This window comes from Asterias rubens, chromosome 19 (genome assembly GCF_902459465.1).
Source record: "Asterias rubens chromosome 19, eAstRub1.3, whole genome shotgun sequence".
NCBI lineage: Eukaryota > Metazoa > Echinodermata > Asteroidea > Forcipulatida > Asteriidae > Asterias > Asterias rubens.
The window spans coordinates 78,100-96,151 of NC_047080.1; positions in this window are offsets into that span (position 1 = coordinate 78,100).

The window sequence follows — 18,052 nt, forward strand, 5'->3', positions numbered from 1 at the left end:
CAGCAAAGGCCCTTCCTGTGACAACTCTGAGCCAATTAAGAGGTGAGGATTGACTCAGCTCTTGTGATGTCATGCATGGCTAATCTGTTCATGAGTACAGCAGTAATGCTGTACTTATGTACTGTACAAGTACTCTGTACATGTATGTTTGATGGTAATAAGGGGCCTGATGGATTTGTGGTGTGAACAACATGTACATCAATACAGTTGTTGGAGAAAAGGTGGACAGTTTTATCTGTAGATTGTTATTGAATGCACTATTGCTGTCAGTATTACAAGGGGATGATGTACATGAAAACATCAATGGTTAAAGCCGAACTCAGTTCGCTCTATGCTCAGTGCTTGTAACAGAAATATATTTTTTCTAAAGTTGTATACCCCTACATCATTGCGTGCAAATTACTTCCCCCTTCCCATTGAAATACACCCAGGGTGCTTTTTTGGCATCAAGTCAAAATGAGTTTATTGTGTGTAAACTCATGTGTTGTTGTGCCAGGTTTATGACACAATGATGAGATCTTATGTAACAATATATTTTTGAACTATTTGGGGCAAGCAGCCTGTGACCTTCTGTTTAAATTGCTGGTGTAAACCAACTGATGAGCTTAATACTAGAAGCCCCAATTAAACCACTCTGTCTGATTGTTATAAATTTTTGATTTTAAGTAGGACGGCACATTGCAGAACTTGTCAGCTGTCCTTTCTAAAACTCCTGGGTTTATGAGGAAATTACTACATAAAATGTGAAATGTTCCATATGACCAGTATATGGTGTCTTGCCTGCCAGGAAATGCCCTTGAATTAACAAGGTCAGTCTGTTTGTAAACAAAAGTTATATGGTCTGTAAAAAGGGGAAACAAACAAAGCATGGAGTAGGGGGCATACTCAAAGCTCACTATATTTCCTACGAGCCCTGCAACTTTGCATAGTGGCAGTATTAGGTGAGGTTTGCGGAAGTACCATGTGTAAATCTCTTTTTAGAAGGGTTGGTTCTGGGAACAACTGATCGGTTTTTCTCAGAACCATAATCAAAAGAGATTTTACACAAAACATGGTGTCTTTTCACAACCAACACTGCTCAAGACCAAATAATATTCTTAATATTGTACAATCAATAATTGGTATCCTGCCATTATTTGCTCAGCCAAAACTTTTAAGAAGTGTATTCTGCTGAAGCAGCTCTATGAAACTTGGCCTTGATGATTCTCCTCATTGTCTCCAGAAGTCCCTGTTTCTTTTCTTCAAACCCCTCCATCCAGGATATCTGAATATAAAAAAACTCAGATGGTTCTGGTTTGAAAAGCCTGGCCGTTTTCTATCCATTCCTGCTATAAAACAGGTGTATTTCACTAGGAACCCTGCCATCAATCAAGAGGCAATCTAACAGGGGGAGGTCAGAGGGGGCCTATAGAGACATGAAATCAACAAACGTGTGTGCTAATAGCGATAAATCAGTGTGACTTTACTTTACTTTCCTCGGTTTACTGTCCAGACCAAAGCTGAAGCAATCCAAATTCCCTTGTCCTAAACGTATTTATAGAACAAAGCTGAAACCAAAAAAGTTGGTTAGCATGAACAGTCTTCCTTCTCCTTCGTTGTGTTTACAACACCGTGCCCTTTTCTCAGATGTCAGATCGCCCTCTCCCCCATTGGTTTACTGTCCAGAGCAAACTAATACAATCCAAAACCCCTTATAAATTCCAAAAGGTATTTTGAACAAAGCTGAAACCAATAAAATTGGTCAGCAAAAACACTCTTAGTTTTCCTCTAATGTATTCACAGTACAATGTCGGATGTCAAATCTCTCTCCCCCTAAAAAAAGAAAACCTTCAGATTGTTGAGCTTTCCTACAATCAATCAAGATTTCCTTAGTAACAATCAGGACTTCTGTATGACGGACCTCAGGGTCAGCCACGGTCTCTAGCAGTAAGAGGCAGTGGTGGGGGTAGTTGAGCATAGACACAATACAGATGCTTCAATCATCTACTTTTCAGGTAGAATTTGTTTGCAGTGTGGGTGCCGTTACACACACCAACTTATGGGGTACTTTTGGTAACAATGATTAAACAATGCTACCCACAAGGTTATAGTTTATAGTGGTACCCCACAGAGAATACACATGGATATTCAAAAAGGGATAATAGAAGAACAATGGCAGTTGTTGGGTGTAGCACAATTATATAGCGATAGTGCAGGAGCCTCTATGCGCAACACAAGACATAAAACAATATGAAGTGTGGACCAAAGGTCCACACCATTTTAGGACTATGTGGACTTACACACAACCACACAGTTTTATTGTAACAGTGTAGAGGATTGTTCTTAAGAGTACAGAATAATGTAATAACACAAAGCTGGTAATGTTTGTGAGATTTAAATTAATTTAACAATTTAACAATTTGTGCAGTCTCAGCTTTATTTGATAATTGTTTGTGTATTTCATTGGATTACTTGGAGAGAATTAACACATCCCATAAACAGGCTGCTTTAGCTACTGTTTGGCCAATATCTACTATTTATGGTGAACTAAAATGTCTGAGAAATGTGGATTTATTTGTTGTTTGCCCTTCTGTCAGGGAAAGTTTACTCCTCTTTCAATGGCACTTACTGAAAGCAACGAAAGCAAGTCCATTTAATTGATTCCTAAGCATTCTTAATACTTAATTTAACTGACAAAAAGGAGTCATCCTGTCAACTGTAGACATGTTTAAAAATCCCCCACTGTCCGAACCTAGATTATCCATCATGGCACACGTTGCTGTCCAGTGGGTTAGTCATACTCATAGAGGCAAAATAACCTACTCATGTATGATTCCTTTAGTTGTTGCATAAACCGGCAGAAATGTCCAGACTCGGCTGAAATATTCCAGCCATCCACAGGAAACCAGTGAGGTGACACTCGCTGTAAAAGCGCTCGTAAATTCTGTAATGAGGCCCCCCTCGTAAATTCTTTTGAAAGTGCTAAATTACATGTGTACCGATAAATTAATATTTGCAAAATAGCAATAAAAAAGTTTGGGTGGCGGCATTGGTCGTGATTCACATATCCTGAAAGTGTGAAAACTTGTTTGTCCATCTTTCCTACAAGTAGGTGAACGGTTTGGCTACTCAACATTTTACCAGTAATAAAAACATTGATATGATAAACAACATACCTTGGATTGTAAAAACACAAGTTCAAACATGTAGGCCTAGGTAAAATGTTATGAACTAAACATTTTTTTTTTCACCAGGTCTAGCCTCAGTGCCTGTGTGTCACTTTGTCTTTGATGCCCGTTTGATATAGGCCTACAGTGTGGCAGAACAAGGAAAGGGGTCAATTTTATAAAGCTGCATAAAAATAGCTCAGCCCCCCCTCCCCCCCCCAAAAAAAAAAAAAAGGTTACCAGCCAAACTATCATGTCACAATTTGTTGCTGGTATCCTGCTTAAGAAATATTTTCCTCTTAAGCAACTCTATAAAATTAGGCCCTGGTGTTTTTCATGCTTTAAACACCAGACCTGTTCAAATTTGAGCTTAATCAGTCATCAAAGTTGCGAGAGAATAATGAAAGAAAACCACCCTTAGTGCATAGCATTTTGTACTTATAAAATCCTTTCTGTGATTCAAATTTTGGGTTGAAAACAAATACCTCTTTCTCTTAAACTTCATAACTTCAAAGAGGGTCGTTTCTAAGAATGTTTTATAACGTATAATCAACTCTCCAAGTGCTCTACTACTTTTTGGAGTAATTACCAAAAGTTGTACCCACCCTTTAAGCCATGACTTAAAACTTGTCAGACGAAATCAATTGAAACTGTTAAGATTTCACCGCCAAGGGATCAAAAGTCTCTCCACACTAAGAGATAAACTGTAACTGAAACCCAAGGAACATGGAGGTATTGCTCTTGCAGTCTAGATATTAGGCAATTAAATTGAAACTCAGCCCGACCCTGTGGTCGAATGATCGAATCAATTTTCTGCAAATGGCATTTTTGATGTGGTGATCTGAGCCAACTGTTCAACAATGTGGCTGTGAAACTGGGATGAGAAATTTTAGACTTATGTGAATTCAGGTTTTTATGCCTGATGATAAAAAGGTAGCTGTTTTTTAGCTGTTTATCGGCAATGACCCTCACCAAATGCTGGATTTGGAGGAAAAATCCACTAGACTTGCAGGGCATGTAGCATTAGACCAGAATCATATCTTCTAAAGACCAGAATCAAAACATTGTTATAATAAAACAAACATCCATTGATAAAAAAACATTTGGAGAAGATTTGTCTATTTGTCTTAATAAAGGTTATACCATACCACAATATTTGACAGAACTTACAGGTATTTATCGGTATCAAAGTCAACATTTGAAAACATTGTTTTTTATTAAAGATGTCATTTATTGAGGTAATTATTTATTTGAAAAACACAAGACCACAGAACTTGTGCAGTCATGATTTTACTGGTTGTAAACTAGGTTTCAACTCGATACTTCAACTGTATTCTTTTCTCACAATGACTTATACTACGGTCTACCAACAGCTTTTCAGTGTTCCTCAACAAGTAAGATTTCATGGTCATAGAGTAATTACCAAAAGTGTACCCTGCCTTGAAATGATTGTGAATGGTTATTAAATCAACATTGATTGTCTCACTGTACGTGCTTCTATTCTGAAAGCTGGAATACCGATGATCCAATATTTTACATAGTACTTGGTGCCCTTGCTGCTGACCTTACTCTTATTATTCAAGCATGCAAAAGGTTTTCTTTAGAGAAACTTGCTTAATCCAAAATCATAAATAACTTCCTGAATGAAATGTTTACCGTTTTATAATTGGTTGAAAGCTGCAGATGATTAGGTCAATGGATTTGCATTTTTGTTTCTCCATCTCACTGACAAGATGTGGGAAAGGGTCACAAGAGAGGAAAAAGAAAGAAAGATGACTCTTAATATTGCATTTAAATTGAGACAGGTTATAAGAGACAGGGAAGCAGGATACATGTAGTGAATTCCAAAGTTAGGCAGGTACGCCGGAAGAATCGTTACCACTAAGTTGGATATCAAAAAGTGTACTTTGAATGTTTTTGAAAAATCAAAAGTAAAATGACTGCAGTATACCTTTTTAGATCAAGTGGTGTACATTTACCCTCTTTCTATTAAAACCATTTTCTTCAAGTGGTCTTTAAAAGGTTTTCCTTTTAGCATTAAAAACTTCAGTGCGTGGAAGTCAAAAGGGTGCCTAGAAGTTAAAAGGTTGCGGGATCATCTGAAGAATGGTGCCAATTTAAAGTGGGGGAGTTGGGGCGGCACTTATAATCGCCAACTTTCCTTTCATGGCTTGACTGTTGAGGCAATCAATGTGATGAAGTGGCACACTGTGTATACTACCTCCATGCTGTCACACTGTAAATTGAATAATGTCATGGCCTTTGGCAGGTCATCTGCCCCTTGCAGCTATAGGCATTTGTCACTCCATAATAGGGACAGTTCTACCATACATACATCAATGCTCGTGTTGTTCAAATAAGATGTTGGCAAATTCTGGAAGATTATGGTACCACTGCATGCAGCTACTTCAACACCAACCGGGCCCAATTTCATAAAGCCTGTAAGCACAAAAACTTGCTAAGTACAGAAAAGTATTGCTTAGCAGAAACATGTTACCAGCCAAAATTTCATCAACAACATTGTTGTGTCTCATGCCCCACTCGATTTTTGCTAAGCAAATTAATTTGCTAGGCAGTATTTTGAAACTGTGCCCAGGACAGTTGTGTTTGTTACAATATTATTTGATTTGAACTATTGTGACTAGGGCCCACTCAATTTTTGCTTTGCAAAGAAATTTGATAAGCAGTACTTTCTGCTTAGCAGCTTTACGAAATTATGCCCAGGATAGTTGTATTTGATACAAATTTATTTGAATTGTGACATGATAACCCCCAAAACAGATGGCTTCACAATGTCATCGCTGGCACTTATCTCTACCAAACTTAACATGTACATGTAATTACCTGACACTTAAAGAACAAAACAGCTGGATATTCTATTGTTCTTATCCACAGAGAGGATATGATTAATGATGCACAAAGAAACAAATGAGATTGTTTAATTATGGAGTATGTGATACATACTCGTGAGTAAATGCGTGAATGAGTTAGTATACTTTTGGGATAACGTGGGGGTGGGGTAGTGCTGGTCAGCCTACAGTTGCACCCCCCAACCCCCCCACCCACCAAAACAGAATAGCACCTTCCAGCCATCTGTTCATATTTCTGTAGGATCGAGTTGTCGTTTTCCTCCTTCATGTTTTGAGCAAGTTTTGTCGTAACCTTCCTACAGGAGCAGGAGCTTCACTCCTTGGCTCTCCTAATTGTTCATAACAAAGACCCAGGTGGGAATCCCTTCTAGGTAGGTTATCTCTACCAGTCCAATTACACAAACAATTTCCTGGGTGCCTGAACAAAATAGAGGAATTCCTAAGGTGATTGATATTGCTAAACACCACAGTTATCCCCATTGCAAGGTTTTTAGAATACCCCATTTTGTAATTTAGTGTGGGAGCATTTTGTCAATTTGGGCAATTTCAGGGTTGAATAGTATTTGGATTGAAACACTCCAGGCACAAATGGGTACCAGTTAATTTACAGTTGGAGGACAAACAGGGAACCGCTGCCATTGTTGAAAATCCAGACAATTGCTGCAATCAAATAACCCGATCTTTGTGGTCGGGAAAATTGTTCAAACTAGTTTTACTGCTGGGTGGGAGTTATTGAGACCTTTTATTTTATTTTTTATTCTAGCTTATTTATATTTGCTGAGGGTTTAATCCTCCTGTCTGAGATACACTAGATTCGCTTAGGAATCTTTCCACTATCTAGACATTTTAAAATTAAGTTGTCAAATAACCGACAGAGCCAACACCTCTATTTAAAGGGATTGTATACATATAAATTGGAGTAATTGCAATTTGAGTACACAATCTGATAAAAGATTTACTGTCAGTAACACTTCTAAATTTAAAATTATGGGAACAAAAGTTTGTATGAATTTCCATAACTGCAGTACTAGGCAGTGAAACGTTTCTGAAAGAGCATTATACTATCCAAAGGTGCTACACTTAGTACCAAGTAAGTTTTAATTGCCATTCATTTTCAGAGTCATTGCCAAACAACTTTGTGATTCCTGTGTTCCTGCGAGTGGCGTTTGTTGTTGTTGTCGCTGTGGTTGTTGGTGTGGTTGTTGTGTGGTTGTTGTTGTTACACTTACTCTCATTGAAGTAATTTCCACTGAATTCCAAAACAGCACACTGTGGAAGATAGAATGTTGGATTTGCTCATTAATCTGGCATCAAACACAACTATCTAAAGCTTTCCAGATACATTGCTAGTGGAAGAAGAACTTTGATTTATGTTGATATGTTGGCCATATAAAGCCACAGGCTGTTTTTCTGAATCAAGGCTTTCCACAAATTAGTGTATAGTTCGTTGAATAAGATCATTTTAGCCTGATTCTTTATATCAAGAGTTCATTCAAAGTTAGGTGCCTTCATGGTCTCTGGATGAGCAAACACTTCCTCTAAATGCAACAGTCGTAAAAAATTGGAACAAAATTACCCGCAATGTTCTTGTGAGTCTATAAGTGACGAGAAAAAACAGAAAGTGTTTATCCCGAGCCACACAACTTTGCAAATTGATAAAAGCTCTATCGAGTTGAGTAGATCTGACATAAGCTTCCATCCTTGCAGGACTTCTTTTTGTGTCAAGCAGGCATCATCAGTAGGTCGAACAGGGTAAAAAATCTTCATAGAAATCTTCAGGCTTCCAAAAACGTTTACCCCATCCCTCAAGTTGGTTATGACATCTTTACAAAAAATGCCTTCTAGATACATTGCCTGCCGGAAGAAGACCTTTAATTTAGGCTGATGTGTTGGCCAAAAGCCTCAGGCTGTTTTCTGAAAATAGGTTTCCTCTAATAATCTTCACAGAAGTAAAGTAGAACTGGGTGTTTTGTTCTTGTTCTGTGAGTGTGCAATGAGTTAATGTAGTTCATGAGTTTAGTTGATATCAAGGAAGACGCAATTAGTTGGTTATTGCAAAAGTTATGTGTAATTCCCTTCATATAGACTCTTGGGGTGTTATTGGGTCAGCAGAATATCAAGAATGTGGACTACATTTATTCGGAAGAACTTGAAACTTTGCATGATGTGAAAACAACCGATGAATTAAAGTAGAACAAAAACAGAAATAATCCTTACGCCAAATGCAAAATTATCATTTATCTCTTAAAATATAGGATTTGGCCCGCCTTTAGCCACTAGGCTAGAATCCTGGCCTATTCATGTCAGGACACTTGTGTCCTTGAGAAAGTCACTTTATCATAATTGCTTCTCTCCACCCAGGAGTGCAACTGGGTACCTGCAAGATAGCTGTGGAGTAACCTGGGATGGACTGGCATCCTGTCCTGGGGGAATAGAAATATTCTCAGCCATTTAATGCCAAGGAAACCGGAAATATAAACACTGTCCCGATGAGCCATATTGGCTCGGAACAGACTTTACCTTTTAATTACATTGTAGTTTCCTGAGATGACAAAGTTCAAAGTAGTGTCATTTTCCTCTCTTTAACCTGTCGATAAAACAATGATTTCTTTCCCTTGAAAGCCCCCCCCCCCTTTAAAACAATCCACAATAACAAAAATGTTGAAAGAAACTAAAAAGAAAGATGGTATCCCCTGTGGCCCTCATCACCTCATTCATTAACACCTCTTGACTCCTTTCTGCACCTCATCTCATCAAAGTAGAGGATTTCTCTTTTCCTAAACCTTCTTGATTTCCCCAGTCGCTAGCATCGTCCCCAGGTGCACGCTAAGAGACCGGTGATCAAGCCCTCCCCCCCCCCCTGTCTTCTAATCTGTCACTTCCATGATATCCGAGGCACTTCTATTGTCACCTCTCTATGTCAATGATCATCACTGGTAACAAATTGGCACCCGTGCTTAAATGCTGTAGCCTCAACTGAACAAAGGAATAATCTTCATTGGTAATTGTCTTACTTACCCCCAACAATGTCTGCAAAATGTTTTGAAAATGTTTACTGTATCCACAGTTGAGAAAGATGTTGACAAGATCTTGACCTCTTTCCACCAACCCTTCACTATTTCACTACCTCTTGGGCTTCTTCAGTCCTCCCTGAGGACCCCATCAGCACCCTGTCTGAAACAATGACCATCTTATCACCAAAATGCCCTGTGGCTAAACAGGTCACTCGGTTGGCTGACATCCAGACAACCCCAACAGGAAGTTATCCCATCGCCCTCTGTCCTCTTCATCACAGCGTAGCCATTGTCAACCTGTCAATACCTCCCCAAACAACAATGACCCACAATCATCTCCTATTGATCATTCACTCTAAATAAATTGATTTCATTCAACACATGAATTCCTCTTCTTCCTTTTTTTTTTTTTTAGCAACCCGACCTAATTTTACCGTCATTGGGGGATCGCTCCTCCGAAAGGAAATGCACATTAATGCCAAGTCATTGTTATGCATGCTATATCTGAGTCAATCGTTATCATCTGTATAGCACTGGGAAAGCAGTGACAATTTAAACTGACCTACAAAACCCCCATGAGTGTCGGCCATTTTTGTATCAATCTGACCTGGTGGACAGTTTTAAAAGTCCCATGTGACCGGCTGCTTAAGAAGTCCCTAGTCATGGCCGCTTTTGTTATTAATAATGACAAATTGATCCATACAAAAAAATAAGTGAGTAATATTTTTACGTGGGCTCTTGGGACAAAGAGAGAGGGGAGAGGGGGACAAAACTGAACAGAAATCAGGGTCATTTAAAGCTCTGTTTATATATTATCTGAATCAGATGATTTATATAAACCACTGGTAGAGTTCTGTTGTGTATCAGGGCTTAATAAATCAGCCAATGGTTGGTTTAGGGTCCTGACTCTATAGGGGCCAATCGTTAATTAACTCAAACGAACCAAACCTCATTAGCAGAGGTACTTACAATCGCTGATATAATACCTGTCATTTTAATTATCTGATATTGCTCTGTAACTGCTCATAATGATGTTTCAATACACAAAGTAATGATCAGGTGATGCCTGGACTGTTCCATTTCACAAGGCAAAGCCAAGATGAAATGAAAACCTGTGACTTTCTTGTAACCACACGTTGACAAGAGCCATGTTGTGTACATGTATGATGATTTATCAAATGCAGTGTCAGATTTTGAGGTTGCTCCTTAATTCTGTACCGCCATTTAGTACTTCAACATGTACAATCGTTTTCCTCATGAGTCGCTACATCTCAGTTTGCAATCTGTGTTCAGGAGGTACTTTTTTTGATGTGAAGAACTTGTTGTTTTCATGTAATCAAGGCTTGTTAAGAAAGCAAAATAAACAAACAACTACTTTTTCCTGACAACGCTCCCTTATCGCCAAACACACTTCCTGTGGTTCAAGTTGTAGCTATTCAAAACAAAATAAATAAGCAACTCACAGCCTCCACAGTAACTAACAACATACTGGTTGACTTTATAAACATTGGGGGCAGTCTGTACATAAATTTCATTAAAAATTGTAAAAGCTTTTGCTGATTTTTTTATTTATAGTTAGATTGAACTACTCACTGAGAATCAGAAATACCTATTGCCTTAGAATTGTTTTCATATAAATTAGTCAGTGCTTACAATATCATTGGGGTTCAAGGTCGAGTAGATTAGAGCATCGAATTTAAGTTAAGATTAAGTCATCGGAGTGTGGGTTCGAATCGTGGTCATGACAATTGTGTCCTTGAGCAAGATGGGTACCTGCCACGGTAAAGATTGATTTTGTGTTTGAAAAAGCCTTTTGAGCGCCTTGGCAGCTCGAGCTGTATACTAACCAGGGAGCTGAGAAAGATTACAGGAATGTTATTGGCCCAATTGCCAGGACACTTTATGTAAAGTGCATTGGTACGGTTATTGCCAAAATGCGCTAATATAAGAACTAGTTATTATATTACTGTTAATTACCATTTCAAAGTAAGCATTATTGAACACCAATTTCATAACAAAACCTGAGGTGTACGAGGGAGGATGAGGGGATATGTTGTCCCAGCAAAAAAATTCCGTCTCAGTCAACATTTTTAAGCTGTTGACTTATACTGAACGGCTCCTTAGAAAACTGGTGCTGAAAACCAAACAAGTTGATTGAATACCTTCAAAATTAAGTTGTTCTACCTTTAACATGGTTAAGTACTCCGAAAATAAGTTGTAATAGTCATTTGACAACAGCTGAACTGATTTATACCCAGTACTTCAAACGAAAATAATTTCCCAGTCCAGTAATTTTAGACAAAATTCCCTCCTTGCTCATACTTTAACATACTCTATTATGAAGAGGAAAAAAACGTCTTCCTAAAATACCAAACAAAATTGCCAGTAATTTGATCGGAAATTTGACATTTCCTCAAGTTCATTACCCCACTCACCTGCCTCTGTTGGCAATAAACTCAGTTCCCTTTTCCAATATTTAAAATGCATTCATTGAAGAAAAAAAAAAGTAAAGAAAAGAGGTTTGACGATCTCTTTTTGTAAAGATAATTGATGTTGAGCCTATGATTGTTCTCTAGACACTTGTAAGACAAAATCGATCTGACTTGAGAGATACCAGGTTTAGGCCCAGAGGGCTGGCCTAACAAAGGAACAATTTTTTATTGGCTTGTCTATATAGTCACAATCTTTACTTCCTGTATTGTTCTCTCTTTGTTGTCCTGTATTGTCCAGGCTTGCTGGTTTGCCCTGGCTTCATTTCCACCCCTGACTGGCCTGTCCAAGTTCACTCTTTTTAACCTTTGGAGATAAATCCTCCCTGTCTTTATTTAGTCTACGAGACCCTCAGGTGTGACTCCCTTTTCTTATCAAATTAGTCATCACCGCCGAATTCTCTGCTTACTTTGTAAATGCCAAACTTCCCTGCTAACCCGTAAAATGCACTTGACGTAAGCACAAAATTACTTGCTCCACTAAGCCCTGATTCTTTGCTTACGGTAATCAGAGCCATGAAATTCGGCCTAGATATTCAAATTATCGTTGTTTTGTTTTTGCAGACCCTTATAAAATGGTGCAATTTATTGATATTTTTCTCTTCCATTGAAATCATTGTAAACCAAGGCTGGAGGGCTAGAAAAATGTTTGAAGAATTCGGGAGACTTCTCACTGCGATAGTAATTTTTTTTAGAATTTTGGAGACTTCTCAGTTCTAAAAAGAACTGTCCTGATCATTAACTACTACTTGGGTTATTAACTTCACTGCCACAAACTGAGTTCTTAATTTTAGGAGTAATAACCAAATGAATACCTTCCCTTTAAACACCAGACATCTCTCTGGAGTCAGTGTCCCCACCCTGGGGCTGTCACATTGCTGACAACAATTATGTTCATACAGGGGGCTAGTCAGGAAATGTTGGGTTGTGATCTTTCTGCAAACTGGCAGCCCCATGGGACTTCCCTGTCATGTAACAATGCAACAGTATGAATACAAATCCAGATTATGTTTAAGTTCCCTTAGTTTGGGTGTTTCAAAGGTGTAGGACAATTGAAGCTGTGGATGATAATTGGAAAAATCCTTTTTCTTCTTTAGTGTCACAACAAATTGTTCAATTGTACATTACATTGTAGTCATTCCCCTGGTGAGTATTTTATTAGTAGGGCTGGGCATGTAAAGTTATTAAAAGGATGCAAATGATAATAACATGAAAATATTAATAGTAATATATCTGTCACTCAGTGATGCTCAAGGCGCTTTAACATGCAGTACTTACCAAGTTTAGTTCTCAATTCTAAAGGACTGGACCCTTGCCATTAAACCTTTGGTTACTTCAAGTTCTGCCATGTAAACCATTGGTACCTTTATCTTAGTCTGGGCACTGCTAACTATATTTTCTAATAATATGAAGAGTACAGCTTAGCCCCAGACAAAGACATCTGACAATCAAATCAATAAAAATCAATCAAGTAAATCAAATCAAATCAATCAAAACTTTGTTCTAAGTCACTGATGAGGCGGAGTTGAATATTTAGTAAGCCTGGTGGAACAGGCGAGCTTTAAGGAGTGTCCTGAATGATGTGCCAGTGAGCTGGTATTTATAATTTGTACAGGAAGCTCATTTATCATTTTGGGATCATATACGGAGAATGATCTCACATTGGCACAACAAAAAGAGACCAACATGAAGATGAACTAGCTAGCATTTGCTATTGCAGGCCATTCACAAGTTCTATAGCCCTGTCATCATCAATGAGCGATCAAAATGATTGAAGATTGAAGAAAATAAACACTTGTTTGAAATGATTCATTAGGTAATCGCAGGATCATTCTGGCCGTGGGGTTCCCAAGGAAAGTGGCTCAAGGGAAAGCGGAAGTACTATTTTGAGTCATGTATCAGGAGACCAAGAAAATAACAGATGCTGAACATTTTTTTTCTTCCCATTCTTATAAAAAAAACTTGACGAAGAGTTCTTTTTGGCCTGCGAATCTGTAAATAAATATTAGTAACTGATAGTAATTTTGGACTTGGTTTTTTTTTACCAACATTTAAATGAACTGACATAGCCGAACCAGGCCTTGAAAGGCACAGTAATTTTAAATGAATTGACATAGCCGAACCAGGCCTTGAAGGGCACAGTAATTTTAAATGAACTGACATAGCCAAACCAGGCCTTGAAAGGCACAGTAATTTTAAATGAATTGACATAGCCGAACCAGGCCTTGAAGGGCACAGTAATTTTAAATGAATTGACATAGCCGAACCAGGCCTTGAAGGGCACAGTAATTTTAAAGGAATTGACATAGCCGAACCAGGCCTTGAAGGGCACAGTAATTTTAAATGAATTGACATAGCCGAACCAGGCCTTGAAGGGCACAGTAATTTTAAATGAATTGACATAGCCGAACCAGGCCTTGAAGGGCACAGTAATTTTAAATGAACTGACATAGCCGAACCAGGCCTTGAAGGGCACAGTAATTTTAAATGAACTGACATAGCCGAACCAGGCCTTGAAGGGCACAGTAATTTTAAATGAATTGACATAGCCGAACCAGGCCTTGAAGGGCACAGTAATTTTAAATGAACTGACAAAGCCGAACCAGGCCTTGAAGGGCACAGTAATTTTAAATGAATTGACATAGCCGAACCAGGCCTTGAAGGGCACAGTAATTTTAAATGAATTGACATAGCCGAACCAGGCCTTGAAGGGCACAGTAATTTTAAATGAATTGACATAGCCGAGACAGGCCTTGAAGGGCACAGTAATTTTAAATGAATTGACATAGCCGAACCAGGCCTTGAAGGGCACAGTAATTTTAAATGAATTGACATAGCCGAACCAGGCCTTGAAGGGCACAGTAATTTTAAATGAATTGACATAGCCGAACCAGGCCTTGAAGGGCACAGTAATTTTAAATGAATTGACATAGCCGAACCAGGCCTTGAAGGGCACAGTAATTTTAAAGGAATTGACATAGCCGAACCAGGCCTTGAAGGGCACAGTAATTTTAAATGAATTGACATAGCCGAACCAGGCCTTGAAGGGCACAGTAATTTTAAATGAACTGACATAGCCGAACCAGGCCTTGAAGGGCACAGTATTTTTAAATGAACTGACATAGCCGAACCAGGCCTTGAAGGGCACAGTAATTTTAAATGAACTGACATAGCCGAACCAGGCCTTGAAGGGCACAGTAATTTTAAATGAATTGACATAGCCGAACCAGGCCTTGAAGGGCACAGTAATTTTAAATGAATTGACATAGCCGAACCAGGCCTTGAAGGGCACAGTAATTTTAAATGAATTGACATAGCCGGACCAGGCCTTGGAGGGCACAGTAATTTTAAATGAATTGACATAGCCGGACCAGGCCTTGGAGGGCACAGTAATTTTAAATGAATTGACATAGCCGAACCAGGCCTTGAAAGGCACAGTAATTTTAAATGAACTGACATAGCCGAACCAGGCCTTGAAGGGCACAGTAATTTTAAATGAATTGACATAGCCGAACCAGGCCTTGAAGGGCACAGTAATTTTAAATGAACTGACATAGCCGAACCAGGCCTTGAAGGGCACAGTAATTTTAAATGAATTGACATAGCCGAACCAGGCCTTGAAGGGCACAGTAATTTTAAATGAACTGACATAGCCGAACCAGGCCTTGAAGGGCACAGTAATTTTAAATGAATTGACATAGCCGAACCAGGCCTTGAAAGGCACAGTAATTTTAAATGAATTGACATAGCCGAACCAGGCCTTGAAGGGCACAGTAATTTTAAATGAATTGACATAGCCGAACCAGGCCTTGAAGGGCACAGTAATTTTAAATGAATTGACATAGCCGAACCAGGCCTTGAAGGGCACAGTAATTTTAAATGAATTGACATAGCCGAACCAGGCCTTGAAGGGCACAGTAATTTTAAATGAATTGACATAGCCGAACCAGGCCTTGAAGGGCACAGTAATTTTAAATGAATTGACATAGCCAGACCAGGCCTTGAAGGGCACAGTAATTTTAAATGAATTGACATAGCCGAACCAGGCCTTGAAGGGCACAGTAATTTTCCTCTTGTGAGGGGCACTTCTATGCGAATGTAAATTTGTATTGGGACCTCAGCAAAAGCACATCACACCATAATTGCTGTGGGTGTCGTGGGTTATTTCGAGGTCCACTGTATCGGAGTGGTCACATGCTTCCTGTTATTGCTTACAAATGTGGTAAAACGGCTTTAATTGCAAATGCTTAATGGTGTCTGTTGGTGTTAACTAGTTCCATGATTGCTTTCGCTTAGCAAATCAACTTATAAGCAATCTGCTTAATTATTAAGAAAATAACACCAAAACAATATTTTGATGCATTGTGTGGAAACTGCTTCCTGGAAGACAGTGGGAAACCTGAACGTGTTGTCAACAAGTTTTGTGTCAACAACTGCCCCCCCCCCTTCCTAGAGGCAGCTGTTTTGGGGCTTGGACAGATGTAAAATTTTGCTTGTAGTTACCTCCGTTGAGGTGATGGGTGTGTAAGGGATGCAGATGTTTGTCACAAAGTCAGACCATAGTTTTTGTCACTTGACTTTTCTGCGTACCTAAGGACAGGTGCTTTTGTGGTTAGGAATGACTTTCACAAATGATTTCTTGTCCAAACAGTATAGTAATTAATTCCTGTCACATTCAGACCATGATAAGTGTCACCTGGAGAAACCTTGGGGATTGTCCTCACCTGCCTTTTTACTTTATCTGTCGGGTGAATTGTAGCTTTGTTTTGCAATCTTCTTTGTGTACCGCAACCTCAGCAAAAGTGTGCTTACCAAAGGTTACTAGCCAAACTATCATGTCACATGTACAATTTGTGACTGGTTTCCTGCTCAGTTCTGCTTAGCAGAACTGTGTCAAGCAATATTTTATCCTTAAAAGCAGCTCTATGAAATTGGGCCCATGCCATGAACTCCGGAGTCTGTGGGCAACTTGTGGTTGATTCACCGAAGGACTCTTCACCTCAAGAAATCAATGTCAACTTCACACCTTCAGTTTAAGTTCACACTTCTTCATCATCAGTCCCTCTTGGCAATTTTAAAATGAGGATGTTGTCCAAAATACTTAGATTGGTGCCATGTTAATCACTGGTTCTCAGAAGTAGTCTCAATGTTAAGAGAGTCAGTTTTTCAGATTTGGTTCCAAACTTCATACAGCATAAAACATTGCTTAAAAAACGGTGCTTAGTAACAAATGAGCAGGATAGGCCTACCAGTCACCTGGGTTTCATTGTACTTTGGCTTGAAATATTTTTCATATAACAGGATGAAAAGAAAACGAATAGAAAAGCTAAGTTTTAGATGTGTGAGGAAAACCCCAATGGGGGGAAACTCAAGCAACCAGGCAGGGACTGAAAACCCAATCCACATGCAAGGCTCTGGTCTGAGGTGGGATTCTAACCGGGATCCACAGAGGTGAAAGGTAGGGAAAGAATCCACTGAGCAAACCTGACATCCAATACACATTTTTTGCTTAGCACAAAACTTGCATCAGCCCTTCAAGCATAGAAAATGGTGGCAGTAAATGCAGAATTGTGCGGTAAGCAGAGCTATGAAATGGGTCCCAGGGCTATGGTCATAGAGAGTGTGGATGTTTACACAGCTATGTAGGAACTTAGGAAGAGAACTATCACTCAAGACTTACAGCCTCTATCAGGATGGTGCTATGGATTAAGGGCAAGTGAACCAACTGTGGAACGGTCCCAAAGAAAATTGGGTCACAAATTCCCTTCCCTCTCTGCTGAGTGAAGGATCTGATGTTGTTCCTAATTTACTCCTCACGTATTGTCGTCTTTTTCAGTTATCCAAGTGATTGTTCTGAGGATTTTTCTTGATGATTAATCTTGAAAATGACCCTTTTCCAAAAAACTAGTTTCGGTTCTTCTTTTCTTCACACTTTTTGAAGTAAATATTTTTAGTTATATCTTGCATCCATATGACATATATTCTTGGAGGTGTCATCAGCTTGTGGTTTATAGTAAAAGCCCACATTTTGCGCCCCAAAGTCCAGGGTCCAATTTCATAGAGCTGCTTCAGTAGAAAAAAAATATTGCTTAAAAGAACTTTCTGTTTAGCATAAATGAACAAATTGTACATGTGACATAATAGCAGTTTGCTTGTAACCTTATTCTGACAAGAAAAATGTTGATATGCTTAGCTAGCTTTCTACATCAATGACCTTGACCTAAATCCTAGACATTTCATCAGGATTCAGTAGAACTAGGTCCATGTATGCACTTTGGCCCAATTACACACCCTAAGTGTGGTTGGTGATGTACAGATAACCCTGTCAACATTGACCGTCCAGATTAAAGTCATTATCCCAATTAGTGATGGCACCTATTGGTTTGATTACATTCCCTAATGTTACCCATCACTAGATGGGTTGTCCTGGATCTATTTGGATAAAGATCAAAGCGCATTCTGAGAGAGGAGAGGGAGCCGGATTCAGGCTTACCTCCTCTGTCAAACCACAGACAGCTCTGCAGACATTGAGG